The following is a 25143-nucleotide window of genomic DNA, read 5'->3' as shown; positions in this document are numbered from 1 at the left end:
CTTCTCTTCTCTTCTCTTCTCTTCTCTTCTCTTCTCTTCTCTTCTCTTCTCTTCTCTTCTTTCTCTCTCTTTTTCATTTTTTTATTATTATTTTTATTATTATTATTATTTTTACCACATTGCTTACTCCTGCTACAAACATCAGCTGCATAAGGTGAATGAAGGGTGACATAAGTTATCCCATTAGTAGCTTACTGCTGATAGTCTGCTCTAATTTGAATAAACCAGTGCATGCCCGGCTGCTGCAGGAGCAGGCAGACAGATGTGCAGGCCTTCTATCCTCAGGTACCACTGCCATCCCTGCAAAGGCTTTCAACACACATGGGCTTTGCAGTCTTGCAAGACTCAATACTACAAAGGGGCCCTTTCCTTCCAGAAAGTAAAATGTAAAAGAAAAACTCCCCTTTAGGTTTTGCAATAAGTAAATAGTGAGCTTCCTTCTCCTTGCAAACTTACCTGCCAGTGTCAGTGGATTACAACCAGGTATTAAGAGTTGCTCTGAGGGATTTCACAGTACTCAGAGGCTCTTAAGGGAACCTTCAGCTCTGTTGAGGCTGCACCTGGAATACTGTGTTCAGTTTTGGGCCCCTCACTAAAAGAAGGACATTGAGGTGCAGGAGTGTGTCCAGAGAAGGGCTACGAAGCCAGTGAAGGGTCTAGAGAGCAAATCTTATGAGGGAATTGTGATTGTTTAGCTTGGAGAAAAGGAGGCTCAGGGAGACCTTATCACTCTACAATTACCTCAAAGGAGGTTGTAGTGGGGTGGGGGTCCGTCTCTGCTCACAACCACCAAGTGATAAGACAAGAGGAAATGGCCTCCAGATGCTCCAGAGGAGGTTTAGGTTGGACACTAGGAAAAAATTATTCACTGCAAGGGTTGTGAAGTATTGGAACAGGCTGCTCAGGGAAGTAGTTGAGTCACCATCCCTGGAGGTATTCAGAAGATGTAGAGATGTGGTGCTTAGTGAAATGGTTTAGGGGTAGATTTGGCAGTGCTAGGTTAACAGTTGGACTTGATGATCTTAGAGGCCTTTTCCAACCTAAATGATTCCATGATTCAAAGCCTCCCCCTTTCTAAGGGAAGTAAAGATTGTTGGTGCCTTGATCTAGTGAACAAAAGGCTACGTAAGTTCCTCCTTTCCCATCTGAATGAACTAATTATGTTTTTGTGTTAGAGCCGCTGCTGAGGATCAGTGTGGGCTTTTGACAGTAGCGAGGGACCTTTCACCATGGCAGTATCTTTGCATTTGGGGAGGCAGAAAAATGGGGAAGATATCAACTTTGCATAGTGTTATTACAAATTGTCCCAGCCTAGACAATTCAAGAAATAGAACAGATGGTGGTAGTTTAAGCAATTTTTACTGCATTTTCTGGCCTTGTCCTTCACACTATTATTTGTTAATTTCATACTGTTGTTACAATTATATGTTTATATAAGGTTTGTGTGGCAACGTTTTGGTAGTGGGGTGGCTTCAGGGGTGGCCTCTGTGAGCAGAGCCCAGCAACTGCCCCATATTAGACCAGAGCCAGCTCCAGCTGGCTCCAAAAGGGACCCGCTGCTGGTCAGAGCTGAGTCAGGGAGTGATGTTGGTTGGGCCTCTGGGGAAAGGTGTCTTCAGTCAAGGTTCAAAACTATTTAAGCCCTCAAAATTTGGGTTGGGACAGGAAAAACATTTATTTTTGGTGATGATTTTATGTTGGAGTGATGCAGTAATTCTACTTCTGTATTGTACTGCATTTCTATTATAGACAGGCTGGATGAGGAAAAACAATCCACACTGGCCAGAGCTTTACCCAGAGCGTGGAAAAGATTTCACTCAGAGCTGATGCATTTAAATCTGAAAGAGTCTGAAAACCTTGTTGCCTTTGGATCCCAAACACATTAAGTAGATTAAACTAATTCAGCTGGTTCTACAGTATTCTCACCTATTTGGAGAGCCTGTTCAGTGGCTCCAGTCACAGAGGTATCCAGACATATGTTTCTAGTGGGACCTTCAAACTTTGTGTTGTGTTTCCTTGAGTGTTTTAATGACCATGATTTATCACTTCTGCCTTACAAGGAAAGAAATGACACTGGTGGAGATTGTGTCATACTTCTATAAAAAAATGGTCATAGAGAAATCACCGCAAGACTGCCTCCTAGTCTGCTCTCTTGGAGAGCCTTGCTCTTCTGCAGGTACGATGCAGAGGAACCAGTGCCCTTAAAGCACCTTCTCCCCTTCACATCCCTTCCAATTCCTCCTCTGCCCTACCCCTGCAAAAATTATGTCATTACATGGCCAGTGCTTTAGCTTTTTTGGAGGCCGGCAACAAGCAGGGTACCCCAGGAATCAATAGTGGGTCGAGTGCTGTTTAACATCTCCATTAGTGATCTGGATGATGCAGTAAAGTGCACTTTTTTTTTTTTTTTTTTAAATTGAAGAGATTAATAGCCAGTGAAGGGGGGTAATATGCCCAAGGGCATACCTTGTGGAAAACTTCTCCAGCGGAATGAATAAAACACAAGAGGGGTGCAGCAGCAAATAATTAAAGAAATGAACTAGAGAGAAGTGTGAAAGTTAGCGTCTTGCTCTTGTTCTGTATACACGTATATAAAATTGAACATTATAAAGGCATAGGCTGAATGCATGCAATGCAAAACTGCTTAAAGGCATTTATTTATTTATTTATTTCGAAATAAATGTCATTGTTTGGCATATTTATGAGAACCTACTCGTCCTAGAGTATCATAAGGCCTAACAAAGAGTTTAATCTTAAGAGAGAGAATTCAAGGTCCTGAATTTGTAAGTTGGCTTCATATGTAAATATCATATACTGTAGGCATGAAAGTTTTTATTACAATGTTAGTTAAAATATGGTAGTGGGTCTGACCCTTTCTATTATAGTTGTTCAGAACTCTTTCCAGTAGTTTAATTTTTAGGCAGATACTATTCATGACCGATTTTCACCTGAAGAGTAAACGTGGTTTTTTTGGAGAGGTGGAGCAAAAGTGGAATAGCCTTGTTGACACATAGGTATGTTCCAGCTTACTTCACCTGGGAATGGAGTTTAGCTGAGAACAATATTCAACTGCGGTTGTTTGTAGAACTCATCAAAGGATGCCTCGCTCTTGTGATGGTGATAGTAATCCCATCTCGTGTCAGTTCCCATTGGCAAAGCAACCTTTCCCTTACCGTGAGTGGCACAGATGATAGAAATTGTGTCTCTTAATTAGGAAATATCATATATGAAGACATATATTTTGGGTTGGAACTCTGTTCATGGCTGCTGCATTTATGGTACTGCCCCTCATATCCCATTCTGTTTGAGTGAACTCTCTAGTCTTGAGTTGGCACTGATTCGAGGTATGGGGGGAGCAGAGGGTCTTTGTGGTGACAGGAATAAAATTTTAGATTAAATTAAGCTTCCTTCTATTAAATAAAGGTACAACAATTCAATTTTATGCTACATAAAAACAACTTAAAAACAAAAACAAAAACACAGAACTGATTTTAGGAGCTTAGGATCAAAACAAGGACATGAAAAGGTAGATTCACAGAGAAAGATTCTTTGTCCTTTTTTTTTTTTTTTTTGTGGTAACCTATTGATTAGGGCATGCATCCAGAGTGTGAGTGATCTGGACATCAGCTCCTTCTTACATTAATATTTAATAGTTATACAAAAGGAAACAGTATCTTATTAGAAACTAAGAACCTGGTACCATTGCACCATCAAGACAGTCCCCAGGGAAATGGGAGACTGATAGTCAGATATCATCACACAGAAGAGTGAGTTGAATCTAGGTCTCCTATTTCCTGGTATGTCCTAAATGTCAGGTCACACAGTAAAGGAGGAACATAATTTCTGCCATATATCCTACAAATGTTCATCAGCTCTCCTCTACTCTTCACACTTGCTTACTGCGAGGTAAACAGGTCAGAAGAATGCTTGAAGAATGAGACCTAAATGCCTAAAAATAATTAATAAAAAATAATACACAAAGCCTTATAGCATTGCCTTTGCCCTTGTCAGCACTGTTAAGCAGTGGTTTCAGAGGTATGAAGACATAACAAAAATAACACAATTGTGATTTAAATTAATATAATGTGTGTCACAGAAAATGAAATCAGGAAATGCCAGTTGAAAAACTCTTATTTAAATTTGTTAAATAACTTTTTTTTTAATTACTATTATTTTAAGAAGCTAAAGAGATCCCATGCAAAATAACTAGAGATAGTATGAATTTAGAATTTGGGTACCATTAATTCAGGGAATTATGACCACTCATCCTTCATATGTATAGTTGTATGTTTTTCATGGCATTTATTTAAATGTTCTCATCTATGTTTATTTTCCTTTTTCTGTTAAGTTTATCACAAATAGCATATACTTCTGGTTATACGTCTGTCTTTCGTTTATATGCAGTATATCCTGTTCTATCTTATCAGGTAGGATTGTTAAAGAAAAATGAATGTATTTATTTTTAGCCTTTCATCCAGGTAGGTGTGATCAATCTATCTGGGGATATCCATATTAATCTTTTTCTTCCATTCTACCCCCTCAGAGTACATTGGACCCCTTTGCCAGATTTAGACACAGTGGAGAGAGGTTTCAACAAGTAGGAGTGCTCTGCTCAGTGCCTAACTCAGATCTTGAGACAGGATGAGCCTATCCTTTACTTAATTTTAAGGCACATAGGAAAGCAGTCTTCTTAAGTTAGTTGTTTCCACTCCAAAGGAAGAGTTAGGTCCATTGATTCCTCAGTGGGCATCACTCAAGGTCTTAAGAAACAGGAGATACTATTCGAATTTAGACAAAGATGAAATTATTTCCTTTGGGATCCTTTGAAAGCACCTCCATCCCTCCATTGACTTTACTGGGAAATTGTCTACTGTTGTAGGAACGTCACTCATATTGAGGTGTCAGGTGAAGTTAAATGTCTGTATTAAACAAATTGTTTTCAATACTGTGTTTCAACAAATTACACAGGTAGAGCCTGGGATTCGTATACACACAAGATCACCCCATAATAAATTTTGGTTTGTGTGCTGATAGATGGAGTAGAAGCAGTCTACATTTTTCTACCAAAATACTCTTTTGGAGGAGAGTATATACATGAATGGAGATGGTATTGAAAAAAAAAAAAAACAAAAAAAAACCCCCACACCTTTACATCAAGCATTGGTCAAAATTACTTGCTACAAGTACCAAAACAGACTATGGAAAACTTTCTAAGAAACCCACCATGTAAATTCACTTTTTACGTGTATTTCTGAGGTTAAAAGTTAGATATGCAAAAAAAAAATATATGTTCCATATATTTTCATTGTAGGATTGACATGCAGTTCTTTATGGGACATTACAATAAGATATTCACTCCCCTATCTCTTCAAGTAGTAGGCATTCAAAAGACATTACAGAAAGCTCAGACAAAGCAACATAAATTGAAAACTTTAGGAAGTGCTGCTTTACCTGCAGCAAACCAATGCACATGGAGAAGTTTCTGACATTTGTATTCTGCTTGTTATCCTAACATGGGTCACATGGAAGTGAACTGGAAGGTATCCCAAAAACTAGGAATATGGAGGACAGGAGGTTACTTTTACACAAATATACACTTTAGTTTGAACAAAAGCTCAGAGGAGTGAACAATTCTTATTCTGGTTGAGCTCCTAATTTATGAATCTAGAAATTTGAATCCTACAAATACTTGTGTTCATGCCTGCTTAATTTTAAGCACAAGCAGTAGAGCCAAAATCAGACTACTGACACACCTGGAGTTCAGATTGCAGAACGTCTTTGTAGAGCTAGGCATTCTTGCTCACTGTGCCTTTTAAGTGAGCCAGTATATAATGCTTGTGTCAAGGGGAGGACGTGGGGCACTGGCAGTAGCAAAGGCTGCAAGTAATAAAAAGCGCTTTTCTAATTGGCTGCAATAATGTTTAAATTTTCTAATAAATAACATTCACGCACAACACAAATAAGCCCTGGGTGGAATGTTCCAATAGAGATATTTATTTGATACACTGAGCGGATTACATTTAGAGGGTTATACTGCACAGCAGGGAAATCATTCTATACGGAGTGACAGGGCAATGGCCTTATAGCCATCCAGTCCCTTTTATAGCAAAGCACTTAGGCGTGTGAGTATTGATTTCAGTGGAGCAGCTTGAGCTTAGTATTATGGATGTGTATTGCTGAACTGGGTCATGGAGCAGTGCAGAAACCAAGCAACCTTTAGGAAAATATTTATGGGATCCAGGTGGGGTGTGATAAGCCCAAGTTCAAGTGAGAGAGGAACACTGATTGTTTGTTTCCTTGTTCTTAGTATTATTCCCATATATTATAGGTAAAACTGTCAGAAAGCTTATATTTTAAATGTGCTAAGAACTGCATTCTCCAGTAGCACAAATGTGCTCTGTCAAGAGAAATATATTCACGACAATTAATTCATTTTTTAATTAAGAGATTTCATACTATTTGGTACCTTAAGCCATGCAGCTGCTAGTGTTTACTGCATCTCTCTGTGTATGTGTGTTTGGCCCTTACTTCTGTGAAAATGTTCTCCTCTGAGTATTTCTTTTTTCTCCTGTTCTGTGTAAGGATGCGTAAGGGAACAAGATGAAACCTGAATAATATTGTTTGGTAATATGGTTGTTTGCAGTTTATTTGTTCTCTGGTGGATTTTATTATAGCTGCTGAATTTTTACTCATTAGTTTAATGGTGGTTATTTTGCAGATTTCTTTTATCCTGTATTTTTTTTTATTGAATCCTTATTCACAATACCACAGTGATTTGAATATGCTCTTCATGATGCAAAATTTAATTAGATACTAACTAAGTAAGTGGCCCATTAAAATATTATTCAGATTGTTCAGGGAAATGTTTTGGTAAACATTTTCTTTGGAAGTTGACTTTTTGGTAAGGGAAATGGAAAAAGATAAATGAATGTCACTGTTTATTTTGTCTCTCAGCATGCAAAGGGTGAGGCAGATCTCAATTACATCTCCATTTGCAGTGGGGGAAAGGACCTTGCGATTAGAGGAATCATAACATCCATTTATTATGCAGCTCAGGTCTAGACTGGCTATACTCTAGTCCATCAAAAAGTATTTTAGGGGAAAGATGCTCATAATGTAGCAAGGAGCTCCACTGTTTGAATGATGATGATGATGATGCACTGCAGTTGCTGAAGCCACATAATACACATTGCTGGAAAAATTCGAGCTGGAAATAAAGATATACATTGTGTGTATTTAAGTATGGCTCCATTCACTAACAAGAGAGGCTTTAATTATACATGGGTTTTCACAAACAAGTTAGTTCAGAGAGTGTTCAATTCACAAAGGTCTCTTTCTCTATACTCTGGGCTCCCAGTTCTAAGCAGTTTTGCAGCTATTGAAACAGCTGCACGATTTTTGATTTGGTCATGGATACTTTTAATGTGCACATAAAATGAAGAGGAGAGGGAGGGAACATCTTTCTGCCAGCTCCACACAGAAGAGTGAGCCAGCTTAGTGTCTGAAGAATATTGAATGGGTCTGTACTGACCTCATGGAGCTGAAAATCAGACCTCCCTAAATCACACACACAGCTTTGATGGCGAGCAGTTAGCCAAGTGGCAGCATATCCTTTGGTGGTGAGAGGGAGGGAGGGAGACTTGTTAAGTAGAGGGGTGAATGGGAAGAGAAAAGGTCAACTGTTGGAAGGATATGTGAACAGTATGCGAAGCAGAGGGACTAGAAGAAATGTCAGAAATAAGAGGGAAGAAAATTTCTCTCACAAGACAGTGTAATGAAACCTTTAAGCCAGAGATCTGTGGTCAGAGGCTGTCCCTCATCCCCCAAATAAACATTTTGCTTTATTACCAGACGGCTTCTTTCTGCATTCAAGAATGGCCTTGTGCGAAGCATCAGCTGCTCTCTGCTGAGGTGTGGCCATGGGGAAATATCATCAACATTTTAGTCATGGTGATCATGCAGACACAGAGTGTGGAAGCATTTATACCTAGGAAGTATGTCTAAACCAATGCTATGGATAGTGAGAAAGTTAAGGCAGGAGGCACAGCTCCGAAGTGGAAGACCACCAGCAGGAACTGCTATCCTTTGATGCAACTGTTCAGCAGATCAGTAACCCCACTGTGGGAAGAGTTCATCTGGGACTTGTACTGTAATGAAAGACAAGGTCTTAGGGGGATATAGCAGATGTGAGCCTTTTAGCGTGGCTAGTGTTTTGCCTTTTTTTTTTTTTTTTCCCTAAAGAAAATAAGGACATTACTAAAGGACATCTTACTGGACCAAAAAGTAAGCCAGATCCAAGTAGGATACAAAATGGTCTGGGTGAGAAAGATAGCCATGTCAAGAAAAGATGAAACAGTATCAAGATACTTTATAGCCAAGACTGTTTTTTCAAAGCACTAACCTTCAGGTTTTCTGGCAGTTCCAAAACCAGGAAAATTTTCCATCAGTGGACTAGGCCATACCTCATTTGTTATGAATTTACATCTTCAGGCTCACCTCTCATGTGAATTGTCTGTAGTGTTAGCATTTGCATTTGCATTGCAGCCTTTCTCCTCTGGGACAGGAGTAGGAACTCCTAGCTATATCTATAAACACTTAATTCAACACAATTTGAAAAAACTTAGCACCTTGTCAAATATGGTTAAAATTGGATAATGTGTTTAAAATTATTATGGTGAGAATGAGAAATACATATGCTTACAAGTGTAAAAACATACACATACACAGATGATCACAGGACACCATCATGTGAGATACATATCCTTGGGAAAACAGATAAATTATAACATTTCAGGCTGAAGAAAAGACTTACGTTTGTCTTGTGCTATTCTGAAAGTTTGAGAGTTTGAATTGTTTCAACAGTATCAATAAGATTTTAATAAATCAGAAAATTTGTAAATTAACTGCTTCTTTTCAGGCTCTTTCCTCCAAAGCATTTGCAAGGCTATCTTGGTGTTGCCAACTCTGGGGTTCTCAGATCCTTCCAAAGCTTCAGTGGAAAATGACATCTAAATCTGAAAAAATTGCACCTCTGAAAAACATTTAAAAATAATAAAAAAGCAAACCCAAAAGATCATCTATAAATGGAGCTTTTTAAGACACTTTTTCCTCTCTCCTACACCTTGTTGTAGCAGTTGGAGTCTCTGGGGAATCAGGAGGCCTTCCTGCCGTAGAGATTGCATGCAAGAGTGCGCTGCAGTCTCCCTGCTTCCCTTACACAGATGGAAAAGATAGCATCCTTTCTGGAAACAGGATCTTCTCCATTTGCTTTCCTTACCTTTCCAGAAGTGTGTGGATAAAAACATAGCATCTGTGGGAATTTGTGCCTGATCACCATAGGACTCATTGAAACTGTGTTAGAGAGATCCTAGAAACCATTCTTTCTGTGAGAGCCAGATGGGAAAGACAAAAAGGCATTGCAGGAGATGAAGGTGGAAGAGGGTGACTATTAAGCTCCTGTTATCCATCTGAGGCCCACTCCCTCTGTCCTTCTCTCCCCCATGCAAAGACATTGAGCCAACAGGCATTTTTAGCTTGCAAACAGAGAGCAGCAGTTTTCTCTTGTGTGTACTGTTTTAGGTTTCAGCAGTGCTTGAGTAGAGTCGCTTTTAAATGTTTATATTTTATTCAGAAAGCTTAATTGGCAGTTTTTCCTATCCTGCTGAAGCTATGGATAGGAAAAGTCAAAAACTGCTAGCAAATTACCACTGGCAAGTAATTTTTAAAGCATGAAGCAGCACAAATTCTCTTTAGAAAAAAAAAAAAAAGCAGTTGAGAACCATGGTGAATGAGTAGCGAAGTTGTATTTTCATGGCACTCTTATCACAGCATTGTCAGAGACAAGGGATCCCTGACCTCACCTCCCTTTCATTCTACGCAGTTTAATCACTCTGTTTATGCTTTGAAGAAAAATAGAGTTATTTAGTGATGCTAGAGATGGTCTCTATTGTGATGAGTGTTTTAGGCAGGTCTGCCCCAATATGGGCCTTTATAAAGCATGTGTGATGCTGTAGATGAAATGCGTGAGATGTCTGCTCATGTTTCATCAATGATTCAAACTCAGCTGTGGGATCCCAATTCCTTTCTTCTCCTCTCTTCCCCATTTCCTAAATGCCTTGCAAAATTCCTCCTTGAAGACACTGTATCCACTGTGTCTGCACTGTGTGCTGCAAACGGCTGTTGCTTTGCCACACTTGCCTTTATATGGAATTATGTAGTAGAAGTGCCTTCTTCTTTGAGCTGTGGAAATTTCTCTTGTGTTTTCATGGTGAAGCTGTCTAGATTATTCCCCTTCCTCATGTGGAACTTAACTGAAGAGGTTTCAAGAAAGGGTTTAGAGAAAGGATCAAATGAGAAACCGGGGAGAATTCAAGGACATTTCAGTCAGAACTGGGCCCTTTCATTAAGTGACTTGGTCAGGTGCGTATCTGCAAAAAATCTCTGAATGTGTTGTATGCCTCTCTGCTTCTACCTGTCCCTACATAGTTTACCATTAAAATGGTGGTTGTGTGCCAAAGCTGTATGTTTTTAAGAGACGTTGGGGAGATGGTTTCTCATGCGCTTTAGCAAAAGTCTCCTTCAGAAGCAACTGCTACAGAAATTAGATAGGTCTCAGTTGAGTCTACCTTGCTCAGCTACCTGAGTAACTTGGGATCCTCTCATAAAATATACTCCCATTTAAGTCAATATATGCAATTGTTACTTCTATATTTTAAGTACTATATATATATACTATATCATATAGATACTTAGATGGGTGGTAAGGGGATGGTTGGACCAAATGATCTTGGGGGTCTTTTCTAACCTTAATGATTCTATGATACCAAAAAGTAATTTCAGCGCTTGAACTCTTTTGGTGCTTTCTGTTAACTCCCCTTCCAGAATTTCTTGAGAGAGATCAAGCTACTGCAGGAACACTAAAACCAAGGGGTTGATTTGGATACTAATCCAAAATGCAGGTCTTCGTGTTAAAACTCTTCTGAGTTATAGGGAAAGTCTTAAAGAGAAAAGAGAAAAGCATGAAACCACTTGCAAAACTGCCATGTGAAGTAACCATTTTCTTCTAACTACTTTTGATCTCAAAAGGTGGAGACATGGGAAACTTTTTATTAAGTCAATAGGTGGGTAGTTTTCATTGGAGTCAGAGAAAGGCATGATGTTGGAATGTAGCCATTTTAGGTTGCGGAAAAGAGATATGGACATTGTAAGCTCGTAGTAATGGTGCTCTATATACTTTAACATACTGCCACTTAGTGATAGGAATGCAGTATGGCAAGAAAAGCAGCACAGCTTCCACGAAGGAGTAGACATCTGTTATAAATTAGCTGATTCGTATTCACGCTGTTAGGTGTGTTGATGTGGGGGGAGGGAAGTTGGTTTTATTTGTTTTTGGTTTGTTTTTTCAGAAATGATCTTGTGACAATTTTTTGTTTCCAGTCATCAGAAGTTATGAGGCTGATACTACTTGAAGTCAACATACCTCTTAGATCAAAGACTTTCACTTGTGTATTTACACATTCTCTTCATCATTTCAGACAGCTCTCTGTCGTGCTTTGCCATCAGCCTGAGCCTTTTAAACCTATTTTATATTTAAAGTTGGTCGTGGACCTAATGTGTGGAGAGAGGTTATCTGAGTCTTACTGAATCCAGTGAAAATTACCTTCAGAAACATGGCAGAAAAACTGAGCTCTTACATTTTGTCTTGATCCTGTTTTGACTCCCAAGCTATGTTCTCTGGATTTTATCCTGTGTGAATTTTCCAAGATTGTAAAAAATCCCTTGTAGGAGAGATTGAAACTGATGTAAGATGTCCTGTTTTACATTATTGTCCTGAGCATGAGATTCAATGACTCACCTTGGTTTAGTCACAAAAAAATGTAATATTCCCTGACTGTATTTTCATTATGAAAATTTAGGACTAACAGGGTCTTCCCGATCTTTCAATCCAGTGCCATATTACCAAGAGTTAATAAGTAACTTACATTCTCTCTTTCATGAATTTGACAAGCTCCACATGAAAATTGTTCCTTTAGGGGCTTTGCAACCATTCTTCATGTTGGAAAGCTTTATTTTTTTCTGCTGTAATTCATAGAAGAAACTATTGTCATCTATTGTATACATTTACTATGAGCTACTCTTATTTTTATGACAAGGCTGAAACTTTTTGTTTTTTTGTTTTCTTTTGTTTTCTTTTTCACAGAAGTTGCCCCAACACACTTCTAGAAGATGGTCTTATCTTGTTTTGGTCCTTGCTTTGGACTTTTAATTTCCTCTCTAAGTGTGTACTTAGATCCAGTCTTATTTTCCCCTATATTAGGATAGAAAAGTGAAGATGAACACTCTTTACCTTGTCATTTACACAGAACAAGGACTGTTTTGGAAAGAGAAAATGCTGGTGCTATGTGTTATATTTATGTTGGCTCACTGATGAATAAAATGAAATAATAGGTATCAAATGTTGGGGCAAGTTGTTCTATCTCTATAGTTTTAGAAATGATAGTAGTCAAAAGATCTCTCCTTCTGTGATTGCTTTGTACTTTTCCATCATTTACTGCAATAATTGCAAAAGCAAGTGGTAGAATGGGTTTTAACCCATATTTTATGGGTCACAAATGGGCTCTAAAAACACTGCAGTCTTGCAATTTCATCTAGAGATAATTATTCAATAATGCCAGTAGTAAATTATTTGCTGCTCATATACTTCCTAATATTCACTACCTATTCCACCATTTTAAAGAGAAAGTACATTTGCTAGCACTTTGAAGAATTGTACACATAATGAGCAAACCATTACTCCATCACTGACTGCTCAAAGTAACCCTACCATTATAAGTGTTTGACTGTAATCAGATATACCACTGTCACTCCAGACCTAGTGTCCTGGAGTTACTGACCTGCATGGAGTTGCCTCCTCATCCTCAACAGATCTCAGTAGAATCGCTCTGGGTTCACATGTGTGTAAGAAAGAGAGGTCAGAACCTGGCCAGAAGTCAGTGGGTTTTTTTTGTTGTTGTTGTTGTTTTTTGTTTGTTTGTTTGTTTGTATCCTTAGTATGATTGGAATAGATAAATTTGGCGATCACAATGTTCACCTTTTTTGAGAATCCTTTATCTGTGAAGAGAGACAGATCCCCGGAGAAGAAACCCATCATTATCATGAGTACACTGTGTCCAACTATTTCCACCAGGTCTCGTTAAGTGCTGAGGGTGCAAAATTGTACAGGTTTTAAAATCTGGCACAGCTGGTAGCAGTATCTCACCTAGCTTCAGGCATCAGTAATGAACAGTGGAGTCAGTCCCCCTGCAACCCCCTTTTTGTCAGCAGTGAAAAACAGGAATGTTGTAAAGCATGCTTCTTCTGAACAACTTTAATCCTCTCCATTAGAGTGAAGGTAATCACATTCTGAATGTACCGATATGTGTGCATCAAGCACACAGGAAATTTCTGGTTCAGAAAACCTGTTCTGGTTCACTTTCTTCAGGCAACTCTTACCCAGTATGGTAAGAACTCATATAAGACTTTTCTGTTATAAAGTTGAAATCAAAAACTGAAAGAGAGGCCATAAAATCATTTTAACACAGGCATAAAGGATTTAAACTTCTGTTTTCCAGGATAATATTGAAAAAAAATAATAATGGGGGCTACCAGCTTGCTTTTTTAGAGAACTTAATTCATGTAGTGATGACCGGCATTAAATCATTTTACTGCAGAGTGATCAACCACATCATCACCTATAATTTACATGCAGAGTAGACTGTGCATTATATTTCTAATTAAATCTACATTCTATTTGCTTGTCCATTCCAGAGATGTCAAAACTACCTTTTTTGTTTTAAATTATAATTAATTTAGGCAACTCAGATTGTTTCCACACTACCACAGACCCAGCTACTGCTTGCAAAAGAGTTGTCCTATAGTCAAGTAAAATTGCATGATAAAACCAATGGTAAATTAATCCAGAACACATCCTTTACCTCCAATAAAACATGACTGGGAAAAAAATACACTGTCAGCAGTTTCACTACTAAACCATTGTGTTAAAAGTTCTTCATAAAGTTGATAAGTTGGTTCTGCCACTGACAAAATAGCTTAGAAGTAACCAACAGAAGTGTTAGTGTAGTCTTGACTGCAGCGCCTTGACTGCAGCCTTCAGTATGCAGTTAGTGAAGGTGTTCTGCAGAAGTCTTTACAATGCCTTAGCATTTTTAGTAATAGCATCCAAACCACCTTTGTTTTCTTGTTAAATCTAGCTGGTGATGCTTTACATGTCTTTGCTTGAGGATCTGGAACCCTTCCAGGGGGTAAAAGAATCCTCTAAGAATCTTATTACATTATGTAAAGCCTCAAAAGAGAAAACATCAATTTCAGTTCTGACTACCAGTAAAAATGGCCGAGTCACACTAATAAAACTATAACTGGTCCTCAAAACAGGGCTTATGGAATTCCCTTCTACAGAAACCACTAAAAGTAGTTACCTGTTCAGTGTGTTGAGAGTGCACTTTGCATTATCAGAAAACTGAAGAAGAGAAGGAAAAATCCCAAATCCAAGGGGAATCTGTATCAGTATCACTTTTTTTTTTTTTTGGTGTGAAATCACCATTTTTCACAAGACTCACTGCCCAAGTGGGTGCCCCGTACTAAAATTGCTGCTGGAGAACCTGTGAGATGGAGGGGACTTGTCAGAGCTGTGCTGGGTAGCTCACAAGGCACACTGGCACAGTATCTGTGTTAGCTAATGCCATCAGCTTCTCTTTCATGAGTATTTAAATCATCCCAAATTTTTTAAAAGACTTGTCATTGTTTCTCAAGTAGATAAAAGTCTCATTGCATTTCAGGCTACCGAGGCTGCCTTCTTCATGAGTTAGGTGATGTTAAACACCACTAAAAATTGATAAAGAATCAAATCACTGCCTAATTTACAAACTAACAGTCAACTGACACCACATTAAAGGGCTGATCAACCTTCAAAATTATTGCAGCGTGTTTATTTTTTAGATCATTTTCTGTCTTTGAAATGTCAAACACAGTGATCCATCCGAACTGCAAATGTGGATGAACATACACAAGAATGTCATCTGCTTGGAGAAGAGTTGAAAGCAACAGCACATGGATTCATTACAGAATTTATACCTGCTCTGCATAAAATTCATGAAGAACAATATAACCACTCAGACTCAGTGCTGTTACTTAATTGGTTTAACTTTTGAGAAGGATATACACCTATTAGCTGACACGGCGTTCAAGCATTCAGGAAAGCGAGGGTCGTTGTATCTGCCCCCTCCAAACCCTCCTGATGCTGAAATTCATGAATCTGCTGCTACAGCCCTTTCTCACACATTTCTGATGTAAATCTGATGCTGCACATTGTGCAGCTACACTTTTTAAACAAACAGCCTCATACTTGAAAAACTCATACTTGACATAGCCTGGTGTGTAATGAATTTATATATGTGACTGCATCTAAATTGCAAGTCTAGGTAGGAATTATTTTCCAGCGTTTAATGTCTTGGTACACTGTAGTTTCATTGAACGAAGTGGTGTAGAAATAATTCATAACGATGTCATCTATTTTATTTCACTAAAAACAGATCCTCTTTATCCCTGGTATCCCATTTAAACAGCATACTGTTACAGACAATTTAGGGAATTTTAAAATGATGTAATACAAAATACAGTTTATGTCTTTCAAAGTAATCTGAAAAACTGCATGATCAGTCACGCAGAGGACAGGTAGAGAATTCATTTTAATCAACAATTTCTAAAAATCTTGCAGGCGGGAACAGAATGATGTGTAACAATGGCGGATACAGAATTCTGCTTTGGCAATACTGAAAACATGTATTCATCATCATTAAAACTTGTTATTAAATGTAGTTAATAGACTAGAAATGCAACATTGTTGATGTCATTAGTGCTACACAGAAAGCTTATAATAAAGTTCTTATCAGCAAAGCACTTAAGGATCTGCTTAAATCCTTGTGAAATTAATAGGTGTCAAAATCCAGGCACAATGTTAAAGATGCGCCTTTGTTGAACATCTATGGACTCAAATGTGTGCCTTTTTGAGTGTGGGGATCAATGTGAACATTGTTTGAATTATTTTTTCAAGTCTTGTAATTACAGTACAGAACAACAGGTTCGGTGAATGTATAGTTTTGGTCCCAATGTGTTATCATCAATAAAAGTTTACCAGAAGCAACAGTCTCAAGAGACATGTTTTGGGAGGCATCTCCAAATATAGCTCTGTAATTAGTAACCATTTTGTCAAGTGTCTAGAATAAATACTTTATTAACACTAGGTTTAAATGAAACAAAAAAACCCAACTGCAACAACAACAATATATAAACCTTTTTCTCCTCTAAATTTAAGGTTTAAAATTATATTTTAAGCTTAAATTTGAGCTGTTGTCATTTCTTGTGTTTCTAGTCTACAGTGTTTATACTGTATCAACTGAGGATACTGTACCAGCTGTATCACACTGTAATAATCTCTGATTTCAATACACGTCTATTTGTTATTGCTTAAGGCTTAATGACTGTCTGAAACATTGCACTGAAAACTTACATCCAGTACATTGTATAAATTAACCCTCAAAACCTTCCCTCTTTGTTGTATTTAATGGATGTATTCTCTCTTTCAAGGTTGACCCATGCAGCCCCACACCAAGTCTGTCTCTTTTCTCTTACTTCTTATACTTTCAATTTTGACAATTTTTGTTGAGTTACTGTAGTTTCCAATCCATTCATGGCTAGTTCTCCATTGATTTTGTAAAATGCTAACATTTTCATCGCAATATTGCTGATGTACATCTGAATGCCATGCAGAAACCCAGCTGTCATCACAGTTCAGAACAACCCATGGTGAATTTCTGCTTTCAGTCAGATGAACAACCCCACTCTTATACAATAAAATATGTTTTCCATAAATTTACAAGAACATCTGAAATTAACTTTTCTATTATACTTTCATTCTTTATTACTCATGTTCCACCTCAACTATTCTGCAGACGAAATCTCAGGCTAAATGGCCTACAGTGATCTAAGCTCAGCCTGTTGGTTTATTGTCATATTTTTTTTCCTGCAGTTGTTCTTATATAGGATCTTGCTATAGAAAGGTCCTATACATATATATATCTTATATCTTATATCTTATATCTTATATCTTATATATCTTATATCTTATATCTTATATCTTATATCTTATATCATCTTATATCTTATATCTTATATCTTGTATCTTGTATCTTATCTTATATCTATCTATCTTATGTTCTTATATAGAATCTTTCATGTCAAAACAAAGCAACAAGCATTAATCACCCCCAAAAAAACAAACCAAACCAAACCAAACAACAACAAAAAAACCACACACGAATGATTGTTGCTTCTGTCCACATTTCTGTGTACATTTTCCCACTGTGAATAAAGAATTTTAAATAAATGACCAGAGATTTTTTCTGTTCTGCATTCAGACAACTAAACACTAATGAATTAAATCTATAGATGTGTAAGACCATGCAGGGGATGGCATTAGTCATTGCTTTAAATATAATTCTTATCTAGGTATGTGAGAAAAACAAAGTACTCACATGTACAGACACGTGGATGATTTTTGCTTTCAATTCTCTCAAATCAAGGAGGGATTAATTTCAAAAGAATCAGACTATTGTGAATTTAAATGCTTAAGAAAAGAGTTATTGCCAGTTTTTCAGTATGCATAACTGCGGTTATTTTTGATAGATCCCCCAAACTCTGAGACATTACAGATATTGACCACTCAATAGAGGATATTAAGGCATTTAATTTTGTTCATAAGTAAATATGCTAGTGGATGCGTTATTTTCACTTGAAGAAGTTAGAAATGAGACATAGCACGCAGTTGTCAAGGGACTGCTGATTCAGACTTGTAGAACACTTTTTAAATTTGCATTGTGTTCAGCTTGTTGAAGTCTTTACTCCTTTTTTTTTCCAACATAGAAGAAACGAACCCCAAAAACTTAAAGAAAGAAGAAAGTAAGAAACACCGCATTTACCATTTAATTTATAAAAACTTAAGTATAGCAGTGTGTTCTGCTCTGCTAATGTAACTTTATTCTTTGTCAGCCATGTTCCAAATTTTGCTCAGTTGGCCCAGAAATCACCAGGTTCTTTCTGAAAAGCCTTTTCTTGCCATGCTGCCTGCCCTGACAAAATTTTCTTCCTTCTTGAAACTCTGAACCATGTCAGAAATGGTGGAGATAAAACATGATAATTTTGAACCAGGTGATAGACTCTTTCTGAAATGATGGAAACAGAGGAGAAACACACACTGAAGCTTTCTTGTAGTTCAAAGTCAATCATCCATGTGACGTGGTTCTATTGGAAACTAGGCTTCATTAGTTCTGGTGCTCATGGTACTACTTGTTTTTAATTAAATTACTAAATGAGGGATTACGTGCAGAGACTACACTGATACTGTAATTGCTTCCAGTGATGAAATTCAAATTTCAAGCCATGAGCTTCTGTAACACAAATGGATCCTTTATTTAGCTAGATGTAGAGCTGCAGTCAGTTAAAAATAAGGTAATAGTTTTATTCACAACAAAAGGACTGCTCTGACATTAACATGATTGTTCTGTGACCTTTCCAAACAAACATGCATTTAAACATGCACTCATACCAATGCATGAGTTTTATATAAATTAGAGCTAAACTTGACTAATAACAATAGCAGTTAGCTCTCTTCAGTTATAATCTGAGTTTATGAGACGTAAGTATACATTTTAACAGATTCAGAGTTTTTGAAGGTGGTATGAGCCACATGAGCACAAGTATTCTCACCTCTATTATTAACACTGGCTATAGAACTTAAGTTCTATATTACTGCATCTTGTGCAGTAATTTATGGTTGAATTACAGCTCGGCATTTACCAGAGAGTTGCAGGAAGAAGATGTATCTTGCCCTTTTAGGTCCTCAATGTGAAACACATGGAAAGGCAGCTTATTCCAAAACTCCAGGCTCAGAAGCAGAAAATACTCGTGTGCAAGAGTGGGACATGGATATTGTTGGAGTGTCCCTTTTCTTACTCCTTTACTAATGCCTTTCTTCCTGCCACATCTATATCTATATTTCATTTTGAAAAAATATCTGCCAACTTCCTTGGAAAGTAAGAATATAAGAACTGCTTTCTCTAATTTCGTAAAATTCATTCAAGTTCAAAGGCATCTTCTGCAAAACAGGAAAGAAATACCACTGTGACCCATACTGCCTGTTTCTTTACAACATGCCGATAGCATTGCTCTGGCACTGCACGTGGAAGGAAGGCGGGCTGTTGAAGCAAATTGTATATGTCATATGCAGATCCCGCTTACTGTAGTATTTGCATTAACCTCAGCTCATTTTCCATGTATGTCAGTATTTTGATTCAGGTATAAGGCGGTTTTTATTACATAATACGTTTTATTATTATTCTATCAACTTATACCCCTAAAGGTCCCAGTGGTCTCCATTTCTACCATTTGACTGTTAGCAGTGTTTCAAAGTAACCATCAGGTGCCTGTCCTTTTAGCATCTAATTACACTTTGTAAGAGCTTGATTACCAAAATGCATTAAACAATAATTAGATAAGGATAATTTACATCTAAACTATAAAGTTGAAAAGAACAATATAGCTAGTAATTGGCCTTGACCAAGGTAAATAATGTCCTCTTTTTTATTTACATTTGGTTTTCCCCATAAACTGCCTACTGGGTTGTACGGAAGTAAGAGGCTAGCAAAAATCTGAATCCCCATCCATCAGTATTAATCTCACACTTTACTGAGGCCCCATCCATTTATCTTTCCGACACAAATTAGAAATTCAAGAGTTTTAACAAATGAGCCTGCAAATGTAAACTTATTAGGCCATATATTTTTACTACACACTGTGCAGTGCCCTCCACAAAGCTGTCCCTTCAGAGAGTGTTTTCCTATTTTGTGTTATTGATGGCAGCTAACTAATCACATTTTTAATGTTGTCTTTGGGGAGGGCTGTTTGAGTGAATGTGGAAACTAAACTACCCAGAATAAATCTACCTTATTAAATGCTTGAAATTATGTGTCTTTTACAATAAAGAAACTCTCGAGCATTGTTACATTTGCTAACCTTCTTTTTGCAGAAATCAAAAGACTGGGATTAATTAAAATAATACATCAAAACAGGGTTTTGTACAGAATGTGTCTGCATGTGAGAGAAAGGCCAAGAAAAACTGGTTAATAGGTCTCTTCATCCCTGCTCGCTTTCCCCCCCATCAAAATATCATTTAAAATTGCTTTTAAACTAACCTTTTTTTAGCTAAATGTTGTAATTGTCTAGGCTCTCAGAAAATTTACTAGTGAGTGGATCAAAATGCAAGCCTTGAGACACAGCCCTCCTCTTGCACTCATCGCACAAGTTTGTCAAAGCTCCTGTGTGTCAGGAAGATTCCCTGAACAAAGCATTTCAGATTTTACAAAATTAAGTTATTTTACTGATAACCAATTCCTGAGAGTTTCTGTTAAGTGTCATATTCAGTTTCCTATCTGTTGTGTTTTTTGTTTGTTTGTTTGTTTTTGTTTTGTTTTTTGTTTTTTTCAGGCATAGTTGTTCAAATAAATGTCTTTAAATTTCTAAAATTTTAGAGATGACTGGGCAAAGAAGGGACTGATCTGAATGGCATAGGCTTTTCTACAAGATCACATTTAAAACCTTTTAACATGCACAGATAAACATCTTTGACCAATGATATCCATCCTGTTTTATCTCATCTTTCTCAATGTTTAACAGAATGATGTAATTACTTCAAGGATCTTTATTACTTTGCTAAAAGGTGGGCTAAATCATTTTAACCAATGATCAGTAGAAATGCTAATTGTCCTTTTATTGGTCCCTTCCCAGCAGCAAATACAAACATGGGCAGCATCTAGATTCTCATTTTCAAAAATCAGGCGTATTATCTCTTTTCAGTATCTGAGCAGTGAAGGACAGCAGTTTGGTTGGATTAGGACCTTTAGAACTGCTCAAAGTAATACATTTCACTAGTGACTCCTCTAGAAAAAGCAGAGATCATTTTCTGGTTTTCAGATATGTTGGAAACGAAACTTGAGAACTAAATATTGTATTCTTTCCTAAATGGAAGCATGAATTTTAAACCTAGTACCTTATATAAAGAAAGGGTGGTAGTTTTGAAAACAAGGCCTGAGATGCCATTCATTTTGCTTTACGTGTGTGACAGCACAGATGTCTACTTCTACATAAGTCACAAATCAAAATCATTTTCCATTTATAGCAGTCACATTAGTTCCATGAAAATCTTTTTATCCTCCAGGCTAACTCGCTACCAGCCCTAAGAGAAAAGAAGCTTTAGCACAGGACAAGAGTGAGCAGTGTGAGTTTTATTTCAGTTTTCTTTATTCTTGCTCAAATATTTTAGTTAGTACAATGGACCAGTTAGTCATCACTTTTCTTAAGTAGACTTTAGATTCTACAGGGCTTATGAATTAATAAATTACTTGGGATTATTTTGTATCATCTGTATCTTCATTTTAAACATATGGTCTGCAGCTGTTGTCCCAAGCAAATTTACTACATACAGTCATTTTTTTTTAGCTAATTATTTGAAACTGTTTGAATATTTTTTTTAACACTAATATGTACCAACTGAGAATGCTAGAGATGCCACTATAGTAGAAAAATTATCTAGCAGAATTTCAGAGCAATGTGTATTCTGCCTCTACAATACAACATATATCCTATAAATAGCACTCTAATGCATATGAAATTACAGATACTGTTATGTTGTTGAAACCCTATGTCTTGTGCTATAGAGGAGGTCAGGCAGGATGATCATAATGGTCCCATTTGGCCTTACGATCTATGAATTTCCAAGAGTTATATGTATAGTTTAAGCGTACCCTCAGCATGAGTTTCCTTATTATTTAGCAGAAAGGGGGGAAAAGTAACCTTATCCACAGTTATAATGTAATACAGGGGGTCAACACACTTTTTACCCAGAGGATAAATGTTTTCTTTTTTATATGTATAAAAAGAGCAGACAATTTAACATCCCTTCCCTTACATATACCCACAGACTATGGACATATGCATGTGTATGCATAACCTGCTAATCCTTTCTGTATGTGCTTATCCCTTTGCATTTTGTATTTACCTATAATCAAGAGCTAAATTTATGGGAAGCGGGTCAGCTTTGTTTAATAGAACATATAGGGAAGGATGGAACAATTGTCTCTCTTACATGCTGATGAAGTCAGTAGCAATCTAAAGCAAAATAAAAAGCAAGTTAATGGAAGTTTGTTTATTCTAACATCCAACCTAAGAGACTGAACTGAGGAGAAACCTTTATTTACCCAAGCAGACCTGGGAAAATGAGAAAATCCCCATGAATTACATGAAGGTACTTACAGAAGCAGGGGAGATTGTTTTTAATCAAACATCAATAGATATCTAGTTGAAGGATAAATGGAAAGTGTACATTTTATTAGAGCTGAGGGAATATAGCAAAACATTTTCCATTAATACTTGTTCAAAATTTTAAAACACATTTCTTGCCCTTGCTCTGTTGTGTTTCTATGACATACCTAGCAAAACATTTTATGGGTAAGGATACTGAAGGATACAGAACTTGAAGAAATTTTGCAATATATTTTCTGAAATTATATATCAGGCATTTACAACAATGAAGTAAAAGATTCAAGAATGTAATAATAGAATTTCCATGTTCCAATACCATTAAATCAGAAACAAAGCAAGAAATCGACATCTTGCATTCTTGTTGAAATCTGAGAAAAAGCACAAGATGGAATGGTAACTTCATTTATCTGTAAGCTTAGATCTTCCTATATAAGTGCAGATCACATCAATATGGTGTGAGTCTAAATATTTAACTCAGTTCTACCAGTTCTACCATATCTGTGAGATTTCCAGATCAAAACATTGTACAGTAAGTAGAGATAACAGTTTATCAGTAGATATTAACCTCACTGTTGAAGAACAGGGTAACTGAGGAATTTTGATTGCTCTCTTAATATGAAGAAAATGGTTTTTGAAAATAGTACTTCCTTTCTTGAATAGATAAAACTTCTGCCTCTTTAGTCACAAAGATAGTTCAGGACATTCCAGCTACCAGGATGTATTCTAAAACTGGGAGAAGCTGGGAAAGAATATTAGATACACTATGTACCATCTAGTTGAAGGTTACTCAGAGTAATCTAAAATTTTTAACAACAGTCTGGAAATCTTCTAGACCTCTTTTTGGTCTGGGTCTTCCTACAGTGATTGTAAGAGCTGCTACTTCATTGACATTTAGAATCAAATCTGTTGGCAACGTGGCTGTAGTTTGTGAAGTAGACAGGGAAGTTTCTTTGTTAGCTAATTTCTCGGATTTTCATTGCTCTTCAGTTTGATGTTGTGGGCCTGACATGCTAATGAACAGTCTCTTTCGAACACTTCTGACTCCGTCTTTTCCAAAACCTTTATTTCGCAAATGTTTTTTGTGTATTTAACATAATTCATTAATAAACTTGAGAAAGAGGGCAGGAGAAGAGGTCAACTTCCGAAAGCTGTTATTGAGGAAGGAGGAAGGACATGAAGTAGTATGATGAGAAGGAAAGATGTGAAGAAGAAAAGTGATACTATTTTAGTAGTCACAAACAAGGAAAATACATTGAGCATAGAGTACAGCATGAGTTGTTTCTCCAGTTGCATTTTTAAGGACAGTAGAATTCATTGTTAAAAACTGGAAAAAGAACAAAATAATGAGGAAGTAAAGGGCAGTGATCTCCAACACAGTGAGCTGTGAATGTTAATAACTTAAATTTCTTCTGTTAAATACATCAGACCTTGTCTGCCAAAGATCTTCCACAGTTCAGCCTGTTTAGCCTAGTAAAATGAAAGATGCAATGATATATGCCAGCTGTTTATGAATGCATCATGGAAGTAAACATAGTGAAGGAAGAAAAACTATTTAAAACACAGGATAGCTAACCATAGTTAACCTGGATGTGAGTAAGTCCAGGCTACAAATTAGATCCTTATCATCAGCAAAATATGTGCATTTTTTGTGAAATCATGCTGGAGAAACGGATTAAAATATCCTGCAGTTTTAAGAGGCCTCAATCAATTTTTGAAAGGGATTATGCCACAACTACCACTGCTACCCTGTGAATAGTGCATGACATGAACGTCACTTCAAGGACTTTTCCCCCTTCAACAGATGAAATGAAACTTAAATGCATTTTAAGCAAAATGATCTCATACTTATTTTTAAACAATATTTCAGACGTATGTTTAATTTGGTGACTAACCATTCTATTCATTCCAAAACAATTATTTTGACATCTTAGTTCAGCCAGGAGAAAATGTCAAATATTTGTATATTTGTAAATACCAGCTTTTCTTATCAGATTGTTTTCAGAGGCTTTCCATGGTCTTTATAGATTTGTATCTATACTATGTTCATGTTACTGTCCAGCTTCTTAAATGCTGACAGTTATGGACATTCAGAGTATAACCAACACAGACACAAAAGGATGATTTGGATACATAGATGAATTTGTTTTCCCTTTTTTTTTTTTTTTTGCATTTTTGTATAGATAATCACATGGCTGAACCTCCTCTACCCTCACAATAAAAAAATAAATTAAAAAAAAAAGCAACATGACTTTCAACTGTTTTAATTGGTGACCTTCTGTTATATATTATAAGAAGCAACATGTAAATTATACAGGTAAGTTAAGGGAAGATGATTTGAAATAGAAACATGGTAGCATTTAAAAGCATGTTCAAAAGCTACGTCAAAACCCAGAGATTTGAAAAAAAAACAAAAACAAACAAAAAACATAGTAATTTGAAGAGCACTTCATTCACAAGATTTCACACTAGTTCAAAACCAGGTATTAATTTGAAATAAATATGGCACATCTGTAATAGGCTGCCACAAATTACCAGAAATTGCCAGAAATAAGAATGTGTTATTTATTTATACCTTCTCAAGAAGAAAATCTTAAGTCTTAATTTTGAAATAATATAAATTCTACCTATATCAAAAGCAAAGACATTTTCAGGGTTTATAGGAGGACAAGATAAAATAGCAAAATGCAAAGGCATGTACCAGTAATAGACTGCAAA

The 25143-nt window shown here is 36.7% G+C and overlaps 1 long non-coding RNA gene across 1 annotated transcript in view; it reads left to right on the top strand.

Moving 5' to 3' along the window:
• LOC310895697 overlaps positions 1–25143 on the top strand; it is a 51585-nt gene that overhangs the window by 12014 nt on the left and 14428 nt on the right. The window contains exon 2 of the long non-coding RNA XR_014580873.1: positions 21326–24742. This is a non-coding gene — a long non-coding RNA (uncharacterized lncRNA). The remainder of the gene's footprint in view (positions 1–21325; positions 24743–25143) is intronic.

The sequence above is a fragment of the Anser anser genome (genome assembly GCF_964211835.1).
Source record: "Anser anser genome assembly, chromosome: 1".
Lineage (NCBI taxonomy): Eukaryota > Metazoa > Chordata > Aves > Anseriformes > Anatidae > Anser > Anser anser.
Note: the sequence above shows the minus strand (reverse complement) of the source record. Positions and strands in the feature narration are given on the sequence as shown.